We start from the raw sequence: 18,122 nt of genomic DNA, 5'->3' as shown, positions 1-18,122 counted from the left end.
TTGGCAATTCTACCCCTAAGCAAATGCCCAAAAGAAATGAAAACATTTGCATTAAAATTTGAGCACTAAATGCATTACTCAGCAATGAAAATGAAAGAAATACTAACATTGTGCTGAATGAAAGAAGCCACTCAAAAGGATTACATAGTGTGTGATTTCATTTATATGGAATGGCCAAAATGGTCAAATCTATAGATACAGAAAGTAGATTAGTAGTTTCCTAGGGCTACATGTCCAACTCTTTCTTACCCCATGGACTATACAGTCCATGAAATTCTCCAGGCAAGAATACTGGAGTGGGTAGCCTTTCCCTTCTCCAGGGGATCTTCCCAACCCAGGGGTTGAACCCAGGTCTTCTGCATTGCCAACGGAGTCTTTACCAGCTGAACCACCATGAAAAAGTCCCCTTTTCATTATAGGGGACTTGAATGCAAAAGTAGGAAGTCAAGAAACACCTGGAGTAACAGGCAAATTTGGCCTAGGAGCACGGAATGAAGCAGGGCAAAGGCTAATAGAGTTCTGCCAAGAGAATGCACTGGTCATAACAAACACCCTCTTTCAACAACATAAGAGAAGACTCTACACATGGACATCACCAAATGGTCAACACCGAAATCAGATTGATTATATTCTTTGCAGCCAAAGATGGAAAAGCTCTATACAGTCAGCACAAACAAGACCGGGAGCTGACTGTGGCTCAGATCATGAACCCCTTATTGCCAAATTCAGACTTAAATGGAAGAAAGTAGGGAAAATCACTAGACCATTCAGATATGACCTAAATCAAATCCCTTATGATTATACAGTGGAAGTGAGAAATAGATTTAAGGGACCTGATGAACTACGGATGGAGGTTGTAACATTGTACAGGGGACGGGGATCAAAATCATCCCCATGGAAAAGAAATGCAAAAAAGCAAAATGGCTGTCTGAGGAGGCCTTACAAATAGCTGTGAAATGAAGAGAAGTGAAAAGCAAAGGAGAAAAGGAAACATATAAGCATCTGAATGCAGAGTTCCAAAGAATAGCAAGGAGAGATAAGAAAGCCTTCCTCAGTGATCAATGCAAAGAAATAGAGGAAAATAACAGAATAGGAAAGACAAGAGATATCTTCAAGAAAATTAGAGATATCAAGGGAACATTTCATGCAAACATGGGCTCGATAAAGGACAGAAATGGTGTGGACTTAACAGAAGCAGAAGATATTAAGAAGAGGTGGCAAGAATACACAGAAGAACTGTACAAAAAAGATCTTCATGACCCAGATAATCACACAATGGTGTGATCACTTACCTAGAGCCAGACATCTTGGAATGTGAGGTCAAATTGGCCTTAGAAAGCATCACTACAAACAAAGCTAGTGGAGGTGACGGAATTCCAGTGAAGCTATTTCAAATCCTGAAAGATGATGCTGTGAAAGTGCTGCACTCAATATGCCAGCAAATTTGGAAAACTCAGCGCTGGCCACAGGACTGGAAAGGTCAGTCTTCATCCCAATCCCAAAGAAAGGCAATGCCAAAGAATGCTCAAACTACCACACAATTGCACTCATCTCACACGTTAATAAAGTGACGCTTAAAATTCTCCAAGCCAGGCTTCAGCAATACGTGAACCGTGAACTTCCAGATGTTCAAGCTGGTCTTAGAAAAGGCAGAGGAATCAGAGATCAAATTGCCAACATCCGCTGGATCATGGAAAAAGCAAGAGAGTTTCAGAAAAACATCTATTTCTGCTTCATTGACTATGCCAAAGCCTTTGACTGACTGTGTGGATCACAATAAACTGTGGAACATTCTGAAAGAGATGGGAATACCAGACCACCTGACCTGCCTCTTGAGAAACCTGTATGCAGGTCAGGAAGCAACAGTTAGAACTGGACATGGAACAACAGTCTGGTTCCAAATAGGAAAAGGAGTACGTCAAGGCTGTATATTGTCACCCTGCTTATTTATCTTATATGCAGAGTACATCATGAGAAATGCTGGGCTGGAAGAAGCACAAGCTGGAATCAAGATTGCCGGGAGAAATATCAATAACCTCAGATATGCAGATGACACCATCGTTATGGCAGAGAGTGAAGAGGAACTCAAAAGCCTCCTGATGAAAGTGAAAGAGTTGGCTTGAAGCTCAACATTCCGAAAACAAAGATCATAGCATCTGATCCCATCATTTCATGGGAAATAGATGGGGAAACAGTGGAAACAGTGTCAGATTTTAATTTTTGGTCTCCAAAATCACTGCGGATCCTGATTGCAGCCATGAAATTAAAAGACGCTTACTCCTTGGAAGGAAAGTTATGACCAACCTAGATAGCATATTAAAAAACAGAGACAGTACTTTGCCAACCTAGGTCTGTCTAGTCAAGGCTATGGTTTTTCCCGTGGTCATGTATGGATGTGAGAGTTGGACTGTGAAGAAAGCTGATCCCCAAAGAATTGATGCTTTTGAACTGTGTGCTGGAGAAGCCTCTTGAGAGTCCCTTGGACTGCAGGGAGATCCTACCAGTCCATTCTAAAGGAGATCAGTCCTGGGTGTTCATTGGAAGGACTGATGCTAAAGCTGAAACTGCAATACTTTGGCCACCTCATGCGACGAGTTGGCTCACTGGAAAAGACTTTGATGCTGGGAAGGATTGGGGGCAGGAGGAGAAGGGGACGGCAGAGAATGAGATGGCTGGATGGTATCACCGACTCTGTGGACATGAGTTTGAGTGAACTCCGGGAGTTGGTGATGGACAGGGAGGCCTGGCGAGCTGTGATTCATGGGGTCGCAAAGAGTTGGACACAACTGAATGACTGAACTGAACTGAGGGCTACGTGGGATTGGAATAATGCAAGGAGATGGCTGACGTGAGTGAGTTTTCATTTTGGGTTAATAAAAGTATACTAAAATTGATTGCAGCAATGAATGTACAACTCTATGAATGTACTAAAGTCATTGAACAGTACACTTCAAATGGATAAATTATATGATGTATGACCTGGAGGAGGCAATGGCAACCCATTCCAATATTCTTGTTGGGACAATCCCATGGGCAGAGGAGCATGGAAGGCTATAGTCCATGGAATTGCAAAGTGTCAGACTGAGTGACTGAGGATGTGATATATGAATTAACTAGTTTATATTGGGTAGTTTGGGCAGTTTATACTTTTTGAGAAATTGGTCCATTTCGTCTAAGTTGTCAAATTTATAGTTCTAGAGTTGTTCATAATGTTACCCAGTTACCCTTTTATGTCTGCAGAGTCAGTAGTGATAGTCCCCATTTCATTGCTGATTTTAGCATTTTGTGTCATCTCCCCTTCTCTTTGGCAATTTGTCTTTTTCAAGACACAAAGGCAATCTTTCTTTTTCCTCCTTTTTCTTACTAAGTTTTATGAATTTTATTGATCTTTACAGAGAATTGGGTTTTTAATTCAATTTTGTATTGTTTTTCTGTTTTCACTTTCATTGATTTTTGCTTTTATATTTATTATTTCTTTCCTTTTGTGAATTTTGGATGTATCTGCTCTTTTTTTTTTCATTTCTTTAAGTGGAAGCTTAGATTATTGATTTGAGACTTGATCTTTTTCTAATGTATGAATATAGTGCTATGTATTTTCCTCTCTGAAGGGGACAACAGAGGTTGAGATGGTTGGATGGCATCACTGACTCGATGGACATGGGTTTGGGTGAACTCCGGGAGTTGGTGATGGACAGGGAAGCCTGGAGTGCTTTGGTTCATGGGGTCCAAAGAATCGGACACGACTGAGTGAGTAAACTGAACTGAAGACTTCTCTAGCTGTGTCCCACAACAATTGATGTATTTCATTTTCATTCAGTTAAGGAAATTTTTGTATTTCTTTTGAGATGTGTTTTTGATCACTGGATTATTTAGTAGTGCGTTGTTTTGCTCTCAAGTATTTGGAGATTTTGCTATTATCTTTCTGTTTTTGATTCTAACTTTGAATAGAATCCTTGTGTCAGAGAACACCCTCTACACAGTTTCAATTAAAGAAAAATCTGTTGAAATTTGTATTACGACCCAGAATATGGTATATCTTGGCTAATGTTCTGTGAAAAAGAAAGTGAAAGTATTAGTCTCTCAGTCTGCCCAACTCTTTGCAACCCCATGGATTGTAATCCACCAGACTCTTCTGTCCATGGGATTCTCCAGGAAAGAATACTGGAGTGGGTTACCACTCCCTTCTCCAGGGGATCTTCCCAATCCAGGGACTGAACCTGGGTCTCCCGCATTGCAGGCAGATTCTTTACAAAGCATGTGTATCATACTTTTGTTGGATAGAGTGTTCTGTAAATGCCAGTTAGGTCCTGTTGGTTGATAACATTATACAGCTCTGTACCCTTGCTCATCTACTATGGAGATGCTCTATCAGTTTCTTTGAGAGGATTTTTGAAGTAACCAAATAACTGTGAATTTATCTATTTCTCCTTTCATTTCTGTCAAGTTTTGCTTTGCATACATTGGTTCTGTTGTTTGGTACATACAGATGTAGGATTGCTATGTCTTCTTGGAGGATGACTTTTATCATTATATTATGTCTCTCTCGATTTCTGGTAATTTTATTTGCTCTGATGTCTATTTTATCTGATATTAATTTATCCACTCTTGTTTTCCTTTGTTTTACATTTTTGTAATATATACCTTTATATCCTTCTACTCTTGACCTGTCTGTATCATAATATTTGAAGTTAACTTTTTTATAGTTTATTTGCTAAATCATGTTTTCTAACCTACTCGGAGAGACTCTGTCAGTGTATTTAAGCCATTCGTATTTAATGTAATTATTAAGTTTTAATTTGGCTGTTTTACTTTTTTGTTTTGTGTTTGTTTTCTTTGTTTTTGTATTTCTGTTTTATTTTTCCTGTATTCCGTGGACTAGTTTAAACAGTTTAAAAAAAAGTCTACTTTGACTTATTGATAGCATTCTTGAGTATATTTGTTTGTATAATTTATTTTGGTGGTATTTCTAGGTATTAGATTATATACCTTTACACAAACACATACCCACACACACACATACAGGCACACCTTCTCATGAATACTGTAAGTTCAGTTCCAGATCACCAAAACAGAGCAAATATTACAATAAAGAAAGTCACACAAATATTTTTGGCTTCTGAGTGCATAGAAAATTAATGTTTACACTTTAATGTGGTTGAGTATTATGTGGGCAATAGCATTATATCTTGGAGAAGGAAATGGCAACCCACTCCAGTGTTCTTGCCTGGAGAATCCCAGGGACAGGGGAGCCTGGTGGGCTGCCATCTATAGGGTCGCACAGAGTTGGACATGACTGAAGTGACTTAGCAGCAGCAGCAGCAGCATTTTATCTAAAAAACAATGTACATATCTTAACTTAAAAATACTTCATTGCTAAAAAATGCTAGCCATCATCTGAGTCTTCAGCTAGAAAGAATAGTAACATCAGGGATCACTAATCACAGTTCACCATAGCAAATACAATTAAATGAAAAAAATTGAAATGCTGTGAGAAATACCAAATGTGATATTGAAATAAGAGTGAACAGGCACTGTTGGAAGAATGACAGTGATAGACTTGCTCAATACAAGATTGCCACATACCTTCAATTAAAAAAACCCCCCACAATATCTGCAAAACATAATAAAGTGAAGTATAAAAAAGAATATTATGCTTATATATACAGGCATACCTCATTATATATTATATATGTATATATATAATATATTTAGTTCAGTTCAGTTCAGTCACTCAGTCGTGTCCAACTCTTTGCAGCCCCATGAATTGCAGCATGCCAGACCTCCCATATAATATATATATATATATATATATAAAACCATGGTGACCAGAAGGAAATAGCATGATAGTTTCGAAGTTTTGAAAGAAAATATCATCAAACCCAGAATACTATACCCAGTGAAAATATCCTTCAGGAATGAAGGAAAAGTCCAGACATTTTCAAAGGAAGGAAAGCTAAGATAATTTATATACATATACATGTATATAATGAGGTATATATATATATATACCAGCACGCCAGGCCTCCCATATAATATATATATATATTTAATCTTATTACAGTGTACTCGTGCAGCCATCTCACCAGTTCAAGTGACCTCATTTTATATCCCATTAGCCTTCCCTGTTTATAAAATAGTTGTCTTAAATATTTCCTTCATATACATGTAGAACTGCATCAATCAGTGCTACAGTTTTTGCTTCAATCCTCAAACATGATCTAGAAAACTCAAGAGCAGGAGACAAACCTATTGTATTTATCCATAATTTTGCTTGTCATGTTCTTTCTTCTCTTCTGATGCTCCAAGGTTCTTTCTTTCCTCATTTCTTTTCTGTATAGAGAATTTTGTTTAACCATTCCTTCAAGATAGGTTTGGTGGTAAGAAATTTTCATGGTTTTCTTTCTTTGAGGATGTCTGGATTTTCCCTTCATTCCTGAAGGATATTTTCCTTGGGTATAGGATTCTGGGTTTGACGATATTTTCTTTCAACACTTTGAAACTCTCATGCTATTTCCTCTGGTCTCCATGATTTCTGATGAGAAAAAGTCATTCCGACTGCTACTTCCCTTTATGTAATACGCCTTTCTGGCTGCTTTCAAGATTTTTCTCTATCTTTAATTTCAGAAGTTTAATTATGATATGTCTTGGTATGGATTTTTGGGGTAATTATTCTGTTTGGGGTTACTCACTTTTTTGAATCTGTAAGGTTATGTCCCTTGACAAATTTGGGAAGTTTCAATTATTATTACTTCAACTATTTTTTTCAACCTGGCCCTCTTTCTCCTTTCCTTCTGGGACTCTGATGACACAAATGTTAACTTTTGTTGTAGTACCACAGGTCCCTGAGTCTATGTTCTAACAGAGATTCTGAAGAGCCATACATCCATAAACCCCAAATCAGATCACTATGCAAAATGATCAATTATAACCAAGTAGATTTTATACTAGAAATGTAAGCCTGGGTTATCTTTAGAAATTATTAATAAAGATCATTTTATTAAGAAATTAAAGAAAAAACCATCTGATTATTCCAATTGATGCCAAAGCAAACATTTGATAAAAATTCAGCACACGTTTTTATTAAAGAAAAATACATATAAAGCAAATTGTTATAATATTCATAGAAACGTAGCAATATTAATCGGTGGAAATTTTTTAATTTCATAAGATATACCCAACAGAAATATTGCAAATATTATACTCAATGGTGAAGGTTTTTTTTTTTAATCTTTTTTTATTTTTTCAAAAACAATTTTAGGAATCTTTACTTGAAAACAACCTTATCTTAAAATGGAGTAACTTTGGTTTTACGAGCAGCAAGCAAAGTACAGAAGCAAAAATGCATTACAGGAGCATTAAGTTCTACATTAGGTCACAGAGTCTAATCTGAAATCACACCCATAATATCATTTTTCAGGATATCTGGGAAATCTGAACCATAGCTACTTTATTTTGACTTTTAATTGTAAAAAAAAAAATTTTTTTTAATAGCCAAAGCCGATTTCACCATTAATGATGTCAGTGTTACTCTAGGTATGAGAAGATGCAAGAATTGGAACTCATAAAACCTTTTTCTGAAAAGATCTAACTATCTGAAGGCCTGTTCTGCCAGTTTTTTTTTTTTTCAGAGCACAGAGTGCCTCATTCCTGATTTTCACCCTGAACTTCTTTCAGGGGGTGTTGAAGGTCAGCAGCTTGCAATGGTCATGATGTAATCTTTGTAGAGGCAGTGGCAAGTACCAATTTCCAGTCAGCAGGGTCCCTTCATAGCCACATATATGACCATGTAACAAATGGTGAAAGTTTAGAAGTAGTTTCTTTAAGGTAAGAACAAGAGTAGATAGGATTATTAGTGCTACATTTTATCATTATTCTGGAGGTACTGCAATTATTATTTGAAAATATAATGATTGTCTCCCTAAAAAATCCAAGTAAAACAATGTACAAATGATTGGAACTATTAAAATAGTAAGACGTGGGTATAAAATCAACATTAAAAAACCAGTAACTTCATTATGGACTAACAATGACCCCATAGAAAATGCAGTGCAGAAAAGTGCCATTCACAACAGCAACAAAATACTTAGCAATAGACCTAATGGGAAATGTATGAGATCCATATAAAGGAGGATAAAACTTTACTGAAAAACTAAAGAAATGCTAAATAGAGACATATGATCATTTGAAAGGAAAGACTTGAAATTGTAAGGGTGGCAATTCTCCAGAAATTTAATTTGTAAATGTAAATGAATGTCAATCAAAAGCTTAAAATGATATTTTACAAAACTTGAAAGGATGATTCTAAAGTTTACCTAGCAAGGAAAATGTGCATGAAGGCACTAAGGAAAGAACTTTAAAGAGAACAATAAGGAGCTTTTGCCTACCAGATATTCAGTTCAGTTCAGTTCAGTTCAGTTGCTCAGTCGTGTCCGACTCTCCGCGACCCCATGAATCACAGCACACCAGGCCTCCCTGTCCATCACCAACTCCCGGAGTTCACTCAAACTCATGTCCACAGAGTCGGTGATGCCATCCAGCCATCTCATTCTTGGTCGTCCCCTTCTCCTCCCGCCCCCAACCCTTCCCAGCATCAGAGTCTTTTCCAGTGAGTCAACTCGTCACACGAGGTGGCCAAAGTATTGCAGTTTCAGCTTTAGCATCATGTTTTATAATGTCATAGCAATTTTAACACCTTGGTGTTGGTAATAAAATAGACAAGTTTATAAAAGAATACTGCAACAAACCAAGAGACATTGTAATTTAGTCTTTTTTACTCCTAAAAGACGCTTGCTCATTGGAAGGAAAGTTATGACCAACCTTGATAGTATATTAAAAAGCAGAGACATTACTTTGCCAACCAAGGTCCTTCCAGTCAAGGCTATGGTTTTTCCAGTGGTTATGTATGGATGTGAGAGTTGGACTGTGAAGAAAACAGATCGCCGAAGAATCGATGCTTTTGAACTGTGGTGTTGGAGAAGACTCTTGAGAGTCCCTTATACTTCAAGGAGATCCAACCAGTCCATTCTAAAGGAGATCAGTCCTGGGTGTTCATTGGAGGGACTGATGCTAAAGCTGAAACTCCAATACTTTGGCCACCTCATGCAACAAGAGTTGACTCACTGGAAAAGACTCTGATGCTGGGAAAGGTTGGGGCGGGAGAAGGGGACGACCAAGAATGAGATGGCTGGATGGCATCACCGACTCTGTGGACATGAGTTTGAGTGAACTCTGGGAGTTGGTGATGGACAGGGAGGCCTGGCGTGCTGTGATTCATGGGGTCGCGGAGAGTCGGACACGACTGAGCGACTGAACTGACCTGAAGAGCCTTGGATTGAACTTGACTCCCGTCCACACCTTGTCAGCAGCAGAAAAGACAGAGAGTAATTCAAATAGGATGCAATTGCTCCAATTCTTGCACCCAGGCAATAGGGAGAATGAGTTTTATCGTATTCCTTGAAGAAATGCTGGTAGAGTAAACACGAGGCAACAGGTGAACCTGAAAATCCTGACCAAGTCAGAGGGAAAATAATAGGTATATGCCGTATACCACTCTAAATACCACCAAATTAATCTACTTGTTTTGTTTTTTAATTTCTTTTTAAATTTTTACTTTAGTTTTTAACCATGATGTGCAGCATGTAGGATTTTAGTTCCCTGACTAGGTATCAAACTTGTGCTCTCTGCATTGGAAGAGTGAGGTCTTAACCACTGGACAGCCAGAGAAGCCCCAAAATCCATCTACTTGTAAATTATTTTTTGTTTACTCTTCAACACAATGAGTTCATTACTTTCCCCAAGATAAAGTCACTAAACTGCATGGAAATGTGTTCTTTGTTTGAGTTCATTGAATTTTTCAGTGGCTTTCTTATTATCTATAATGTAGTTATGAGTGAATAAGGGTGCCTGCAGTCAGAGTGGATATACCTAAGAGTGAACATTTTCCCTAGACAATGTCTGCTTTTGATTCAGTCTTCTGTGTTTGACGGAGAAGGTAATGGCAAGCCACTCCAGTACTCTTGCTTAGAAAATCCCATGGATGGAGGAGCCTGGTAGGCTGCAGTCCATGGGGTCACTAAGGGTCGGACGCGACTGAGCAACTTCACTTTCACTTTTCACTTTCACACATTGGAGAAGGAAATGGCAACCCACTCCAGTGTTCTTGCCTGGAGAATCCCAGGGAAGGGGGTGTTTGAAAGTTTGTGACATTATGTGGTCTTCTCCCTCTTTATTTTATTTCTATCAGTCAACTATATCTTGATACTAAGACAACTACACAGGGTGATTGAAAGCTACCATATCTAAAAAATGTGTTTTCCCTTGTTGAAAGGCTTTTTGTCCAAATGCAATCATATGCATTTCAATACATACTACCATAATTTTTATTCTAGTACAGTAATACTCCTTCAATTTATCATATCCCGTTAATAAGGGAAGTAGTATATGATTAATACATCATTTAAAAAGTAGTGGAGAAAGACTGTTTAATAAATGATGTTGGGACAATGGATTATTATTTTTAAGTTAGATTACTCTCTCACACAATAGTTAAGATTAATTCTAGATGAACTACAGAAATGCATATCAAAAACAAAATTTTTAAAGTTTCAAAAATATAGGGGAACATTTTTATAGTCTGAATGGTGCAGCACAGAATTCTACCATAGAAAATGGAGACCACACTAGTTATTTCAAGCAGAAAAGAATTAAATGTAGAAAATTAGTTGCTTCTAAAATCTATAAAAATGACTGGATAGGTGGTTATTTTGAGCCATTTTTTTGTTTGATGTTCTGTTTCTTGCAACCAAAGATATCCTAAGTGAGAGCCTAACTCATATTTGACAGATGTGACTTCACTGAAATGTACTCTTTAGTATGACTTAGTAATCATAAAACTCATAATAGTTGCCATTAATTGAGCACTTTCAAGGTGCCAGATGACGCAGTGTGCACTTTACACAAATTGTCTCATTTAATGCTCAAATTCAAGATGTGGGCACCACTGTAACAGATCCCTACTTTAAAAGCGCAAACTAAGTCTTAAAAAGCATTAGTGATTTTACAAAGTTATGTAGCTAGTAAGTTGTTCAAGTACTATTTGAACCTAGGCTGTCTGATTCCAGAGCAAATAACCACTATTCTGTGATCTTACTGCTATGAAGATGTCATAAACAATGATAAAAACAAGTGATAGACCAGGGACAAATATTTGCAATCAATAGAACAATTATAAAATTAATATCAATAATATGTAAGTAACAACTACCAATCAGCAGGAAAAAAGGAAATTACCCGATAGGAAATTAGGTAAAATATTTCACTGAGCAATAAACACAAATGCCCGATAAAGACATTTAAAAAAAAACTTCAAAATTTGAATCTGTAAATTCAAATCAAGCAAGTAAATGCAATTTAAAGTAATATATACATGGAAGCTTTTTACTCTTCAGATTATCAAATTTAAAATATTTTTAATATCCAATGCACATATGCAAATAGACAAATAACCACTGTTGATACGTTGCTGATTAGAATAAAATCTAGAAAAGCTTTTCAGAAAGGAAAACTTGAAATATAGATCAAAAGGTAAGATTTTAAATGTTTATACTTTGTCTAAGTTATTCTGTGGAGAAGGCAATGGCAAGCCACTCCAGTACTCTTGCCTAGAAAATCGCATGGACAGAGGAGCCTGGTAGGCTGCAGTCCATGGGGTCACTACTAGTCGGACACGACTGAGCGACTTCACTTTCACTTTTCACTTTCACACATTGGAGAAGAAAATGGCAACCCACTCCAGTGTTCTTGCCTGGAGAATCCCAGGTACGGCGGAGCCTGGTCGGCTGCCGTCTATGAGGTCGCACAGAGTCGGACACGACTGAAGCGACTTAGCAGCAGCAGCAAGCTATTCTGCTCTGGGAAATCTCTCCTAAGGAAATAAGCCCATTCTAGTTACATGGGTTTAGGATTTATAAAAATAGCATATTGAAAACAATATAAATGACCTATAATTGGGGAATGATCAAAGAAATAATAGCCCATCCATAGTCTATTAGTCAGAGTTCTCCAGAGAAAAAGCCAATATACATGTCTTTACATATAAATGTATATATAAATTTATTATAAGGAATTGAATCACGGTTAAGAGGCTGACAAGTCCTCAGAAGTGTAGTCAGCAAGTCCTCAGAAGTGTAGTCAGCAAGTTGGACAACAAGGAGAGCTGAGGGTATATAGTTCCAGTCTGGAAGCTGGCAGGATTGAGACTCATAAAAGGCAGATTAAAAAACAACAACAATATTCCAGCTTGAAAGCAGCCAGCCAGAAGGAATTCTCTTTTACTGTACCATTTTGTTCTACTTAAGCCTTCAACTGACCAGATGGGGCCCATCCACATTGAGGAGGTCAATTTGCTTTACTCAGTCTACTGATCATTCAAAATGATATTTGATCAAATATTTGAGCACCCCATGCCCTTGTCAAGTTGACACAGAAAAGTAATCATCACACAAAATATGGAGTGTTATATGATCATTAAGAGGAATAAAGTAGATCTGTATATTTTGACATGGAAATATTTTCAAGCTTCTTTGTTAAATGAAAAAAAGTTACTGAATAATAATACAGTGTTATTCTTATGTGCATATGTTTATTTTATATTTTTATATATGTACATATTTAAATACAAGCAAAAAGTCTTGAAATCTTTATTACTTTGAACTCTTTAAGTTTCATTCATGAGCTCCCCTGGTGGCTCAGTGGTAAAGAATCTGCCTACCAATGCAGGAGATGTGGGTTCAGTGCCTGGGTTGAGAAGATTCCCCTGGAGTAGGAAAAGGCAACCCACTGGGAAACTTTCCAGGGAAACGCCATGAAAAGAGGAGCCTGGTGGGCTACCGCCCATGAGGTCTTGAATGAGTTGGACATGACTTAGCAAAGAAACACAAACACACCTACAACAGACCCTAATTTCTCTGTAACCAGGTGAGTCTAAATTCTGGTAAGTGGGATCTAGAGCTTAAACAATATCAGTGGGGCTTCTACTAATTCAGCCCTTGGCTATTCTTTCTTCTTGTGTGTGATTTCTCAAAGCTGAAGAAGATGACCACTGACAGTTTCAGGTTTACACATGAGAATATCCTTCTTGATACTCCAAAGCCACACTCCACACAGATCTAAATGCATTTTTCTATCTTACTCACTACTTTATTTCCAATTAAGGATAAACCCTAAGTATTCTCTGATAAATAACATACAAGGCAAGTGAACATAATGATAATCACCAATTGGGCAACACATCACTATATGAGATTCTAGGCAATAATGCTCAGAAGATAGATACAGGAACTAGTAATAGCTAAAGGGCTTCCTCAACAAGACAACTAATATGAAGGAAGGACCTCTGCATAGCTTCCTGCTGTAAGACATTCATAAACTGTGGGATTCAAGTGAGTTTGGGCCTAGAGGCCAGAGCAAACCTTTGCTGCTAAATTAAAAATAGTGGAGACCACAGAGCAAGGTACAATAACTTGTGCTGCTCCAGATACCACCAAAATTGTTTTTCTGACTTCTGAGTTGTCCTAAATTCCCTGTTATGTTAGGAATTTAGATGCTTGGTGTTTGCTAGTCATTTTTCATTTTAATCCTTCTCTAGCAACTACCCCGGAGAAGGCAATGGCAAACCACTCCAGTACTCTTGCTTAGAAAATCCCATGGATGGAGGAGCCTGGTAGGCTGCAGTCTGTGGGATCGCTGAGGGTTGGACATGACTGAGCAATTTCACTTTCACTTTTCACTTTCACACATTGGAGAAGGAAATGGCAACCCACTCCAGTGTTCTTGCCTGGAGAATCCCAGGGATGGGGGAGCCTGGTGGGCTTCCGTCTAAGGGGTCACACAGAGTCGGACACAACTGAAGTGACTCAGCAGCAGCAGCAGCAACTACCCCATTCAAAAGATTAGGCGTGAAACTGTTCTCTCACAAGAGAGTTGAGATTACAGAGAAATTCATCCTTACACCAGAATATAACTTTAAATCCCACTGAGCAGAACCAAGCTGAACTTTTTAAGTGGAGATATAAAACCTGCTATTTTGAGAAGACTCTTGAGAGTCCCTTCGACTGCAAGGAGATCCAACAGGTCCATTCTAAAGGAGATCAGTCCTGGGTGTTCATTGGAAGGACTGATGCTAAAGCTGAAACTCCAATACTTTGGCCACCTCATGTGACGAGTTGACTCACTGGAAAAGACTCTGATGCTGGGAAGGATTGGGGGCAGGAGGAGAAGGGGACGACAGAGAATGAGATGGTTGGATGGCATCACCAACTTGATGGACATGAGTTTGAGTGAACTCTGGGAGTTGGTGATGGACAGGGAGGCCTGGCGTGCTGTGATTCATGGGGTCGTGGAGAGTCGTACATGACTGAGTGAACTGAACTGAAAGGGAGGAGAACAAGATGGTGGAGGAGTAGGTGGACATGCAGTATATCTCTCTCCATGGATACATCAGGAGTACACCTTCAGACACAAAAGTGCATGCAGAACTCCAACTGAGAGCGGACAGGAGTACCTGACCACCAGAAAAGAATATATAGAAACACACAAAGCTCAGTAGGACAAAGGAACTAGGGGGACAAACAGGAGTGTTAGTAGGACTGGACCTGCCCTCAGCCAGTGGGGGAACCAAAGTAGGGCTCTGATCCCCACATCAGGGCCATGGTCTGAGTCAGAGGAGAAACATTTAAGGCTGAGAGTGAAACAGCTGATCTGTGGCAGCGTAAATGGAATGAGAATCAGCCAGTCCTTGCCGCAGCCATACATACCCCAGACAGGGACGCAGGTCCCCCTGGGAGGCACAGCAACTGGGAGTTGGAGTTTAGGGATTGTGGAGCAATCCCAGGGTGGGGGCTGCTGTTGACTCTGGAGAGATGGATTGAAAGGATGTGAGGGAGGAGATTGTGGTGGGAAACGCCTGTGGAGGAAAGCCAGGCAGCCATGGAAGCAAGGTGATACTGCTGAGTCATGCATAGGGGGTGGAGCCATCACCATAGTTTCTCTCTCCCCACACGCCACCATGGGCAGCTGAATAATAGAGAAGCTGGCCCATCAAACAACTGAGGCACTGAACTACAAAGTAGGACCCCAGCCAGGGGGACCCCTCTATGTGCCTGATGCACTGAACAACAGAGAAGGGCCCCAGGCAAGGGAGCCCTCTAAGTGCCTGAACGGATGGAGCTTTGGAGAAAGACCAGCCAAAGAGGCCTTCTGATTGTCAGCTACAAGAGGCTCAAAAAGACGGATAGGGTTATAAATCCTGGGGCAGAGGCAGTCTGTGTCCCTGCACACTTGGTGCCACCAGAGTCCATGCAAGCCAAGCACCTGTGCCACCTTCATGCTTAACTCTCACTGAGGCATAGCTGACACAGGCAATAAAAAGTCTTGCGACTCTGCGTGCAGGGTTGCTTCGGTCATGTCCAACTCTTTGAGACATTGTAGACTGTGGCCAGCCAGGCTTCTCAGTCAGGGGTGTTTTCCAGGCAAGAATACTGGAGTGTATTGGCCAATATTGGTTGCCATACCCTTTTAGAGCACTATATTTCCTGCTGCCCTAGCTGCCAACTCCCCTGAATACCTGGTGCTGCCAGAACCCCTGCAAGATTATAGTAGCAAATTTCCCCAACATGGAAAAGGAAATAATCAAACCCAAGAGGAGGAAAGATTCCCATATGGGATAAACCAAAGGAGAAACATGCCAAGACACATACTAATCAAACTAACAAAGACTAAACACAAAGAAAGAATATTAAAAACAGCAAACAAAAAGCAACAAGTAACGTAGAAGGGAAACCACATATGCTTAACAGCAGATCTTTCAGCAGAAACTCTGCAGGCCAAAAGGGAATGACAGGATATGCTTAAAGTGCTGAAAGGGAAAATTTTACAACCAAGATTATTCTACCTGGCAAAGATCTCATTCAAAATTAATGGAGAAATCAAAAACTTTTCAGACAAGCAAAAGTTAAGAGAATTTAGTACCACCAAACCAGCTTCTCAACAAATGTTAAACAGACTTATATAGTCAAGAAATACAAGACAAGAAAAACTATCTACAAAATCAACCCCAAAGAATGAAGAAAAAGGCAATAGGAACATATATATCAATAATTACTTTAAATGTAAATGGACTAAATGCTCCAACCAAAACACACATACAAGCTGAATGGATACAAAACAAGGCCCATATATATGCTGTCTACAAGATACTCACTTCAGACCTAAACACACATATAGACTGAAAGTGAGAGGATGGAAAAATATATTCCATGAAAATGGGAAGCAAAAGAAAGCTGGAGTAACAATCCTCATATTGACAAAATAGTCCTTATAAAGAAGATTTAAAAAAAATAAAGAAGATTACAAGAAATAAGGAAGGACACTACATAATGCTCAAGGGATGAATCCAAGAGGAAGACATAACAATTATAAATATCTATGCTCCCAAGACAGGAGCACCTCAATACATAAGACAAACACTAACAGACATAAAAGGAGAAATGGACAGTAACACAATAATAGTAGGAAACTTTAACACCACCCCCTACACCAATGGACAGATCATCAAACAGAAAATAAATAAGGAAACATTAAGTCTTAAATGATACACTATACGAGATGGATCTCATTGATATCTTCAGGACATTCCATCCACATGCAGAAGAATACACCTTCTTCTCAAGTGCACATGGAACATTTTCCAGGATAGATCACATCTTGGATCACAAATCAAGCCTCAGTAAATTTAAGAAAATTGAAATCATATCCAGCATCTTCCCCAACCACAACGCTATGAGACTAGATATCAATTACAAGAAAACAACTGTAAGAAACACAAACACATGGAGACTAAACGATATGTTTCTAAATAATCAACATGTTCCTGAAGAAATCAAAAGGGAAATAAAATTTCTAAAAATAAATGGCAATGAAAACATGACAAATCATAATCTATGGGATGCAGCAAAAGCAGTTCTAAGAGGGAACTTTATAGCAATACAATTCTACTTCAAGCAATAAGAAAAACATCGGATAGACAACCTAACTTTACACCTAAAACAACTGAATAAAGAAGAACAAAAACACCCCAAAATTAGCAGAAGGAAAGAAATCATAAAGATCCGAGCAGAAGTTCTCACTGTCTGCAGATGACATGACACTGTACATAGAAAACCCCAAAAATAGTATCAGAAAATTACTAGAGTTAGTACTATACTATATACTGTATATATAGTAAAAATTAATAAAACGAAAAGCTGGTAAGAAGATAAAAAAGCTGTTTGAGAAGATAAACAAAATTGACAAATCTTTAGCCAGACTCGTCGAGAAAAAAAGAGAGAAGATTCAAATCTCAAAATTAGACATAAAAAAGGAGTAGTTACAACAGACAATGCAGAAATACAAAGGATTATAAGAGATTTATGAACAACTATGTGGCAATAAAATGAATAACCTGGAAGAAATGGACAGATTCTTAGCAAAGTTCAATCTTCCAAGACTGAACCAGAAAGAAATAGAAATTATCAGCAACCCAATCATAAGCACTGAAATTGAAGCTGTGATCAAATATTTCCCCAAAAACAAAAGCCCAGGACCAGATGGCTTCACAGGAGAATTCTATGAAACATTTAGAGAAGAGGTGATGCCTATCCTTCTAAAACTCTTTCAAAAAATTGCAGAGGAAAGAACAATTCCAAACTCATTATACAAGGCCACTAAGACCATGATACCAAAACCAGACAAGGACAACACAAAAAAAGAAAATTATAGGTCAATATCACTGATGAACATAGATGCAAAAATCCTCAACAAAATTTTAGCAAACCGAATTCAGCAACTCATCAAAAAGCTCATACACCATGACCAAGTTGGTTTTATTCCAGGGATGCAAGGATTCTTCAGTAAACACAAATCGATCAATGTGATACACCATATTAACAAATTGAAAGATAAAAACCATATGATAATCTCAGTAGATGAAGAAAAAGCCATTTACCAAATTCAGCATCCATTTATGATTAAAACTCTTCAAAAAATGGGCATAGAAGGAACCTACCTCAGCATAGTAAGGGCCATAT

Source organism: Moschus berezovskii, chromosome 1 (genome assembly GCF_049115385.1).
Source record: "Moschus berezovskii isolate FMDL1 chromosome 1, NW_MosBer_1.0, whole genome shotgun sequence".
Lineage (NCBI taxonomy): Eukaryota > Metazoa > Chordata > Mammalia > Artiodactyla > Moschidae > Moschus > Moschus berezovskii.
Note: the sequence above shows the minus strand (reverse complement) of the source record.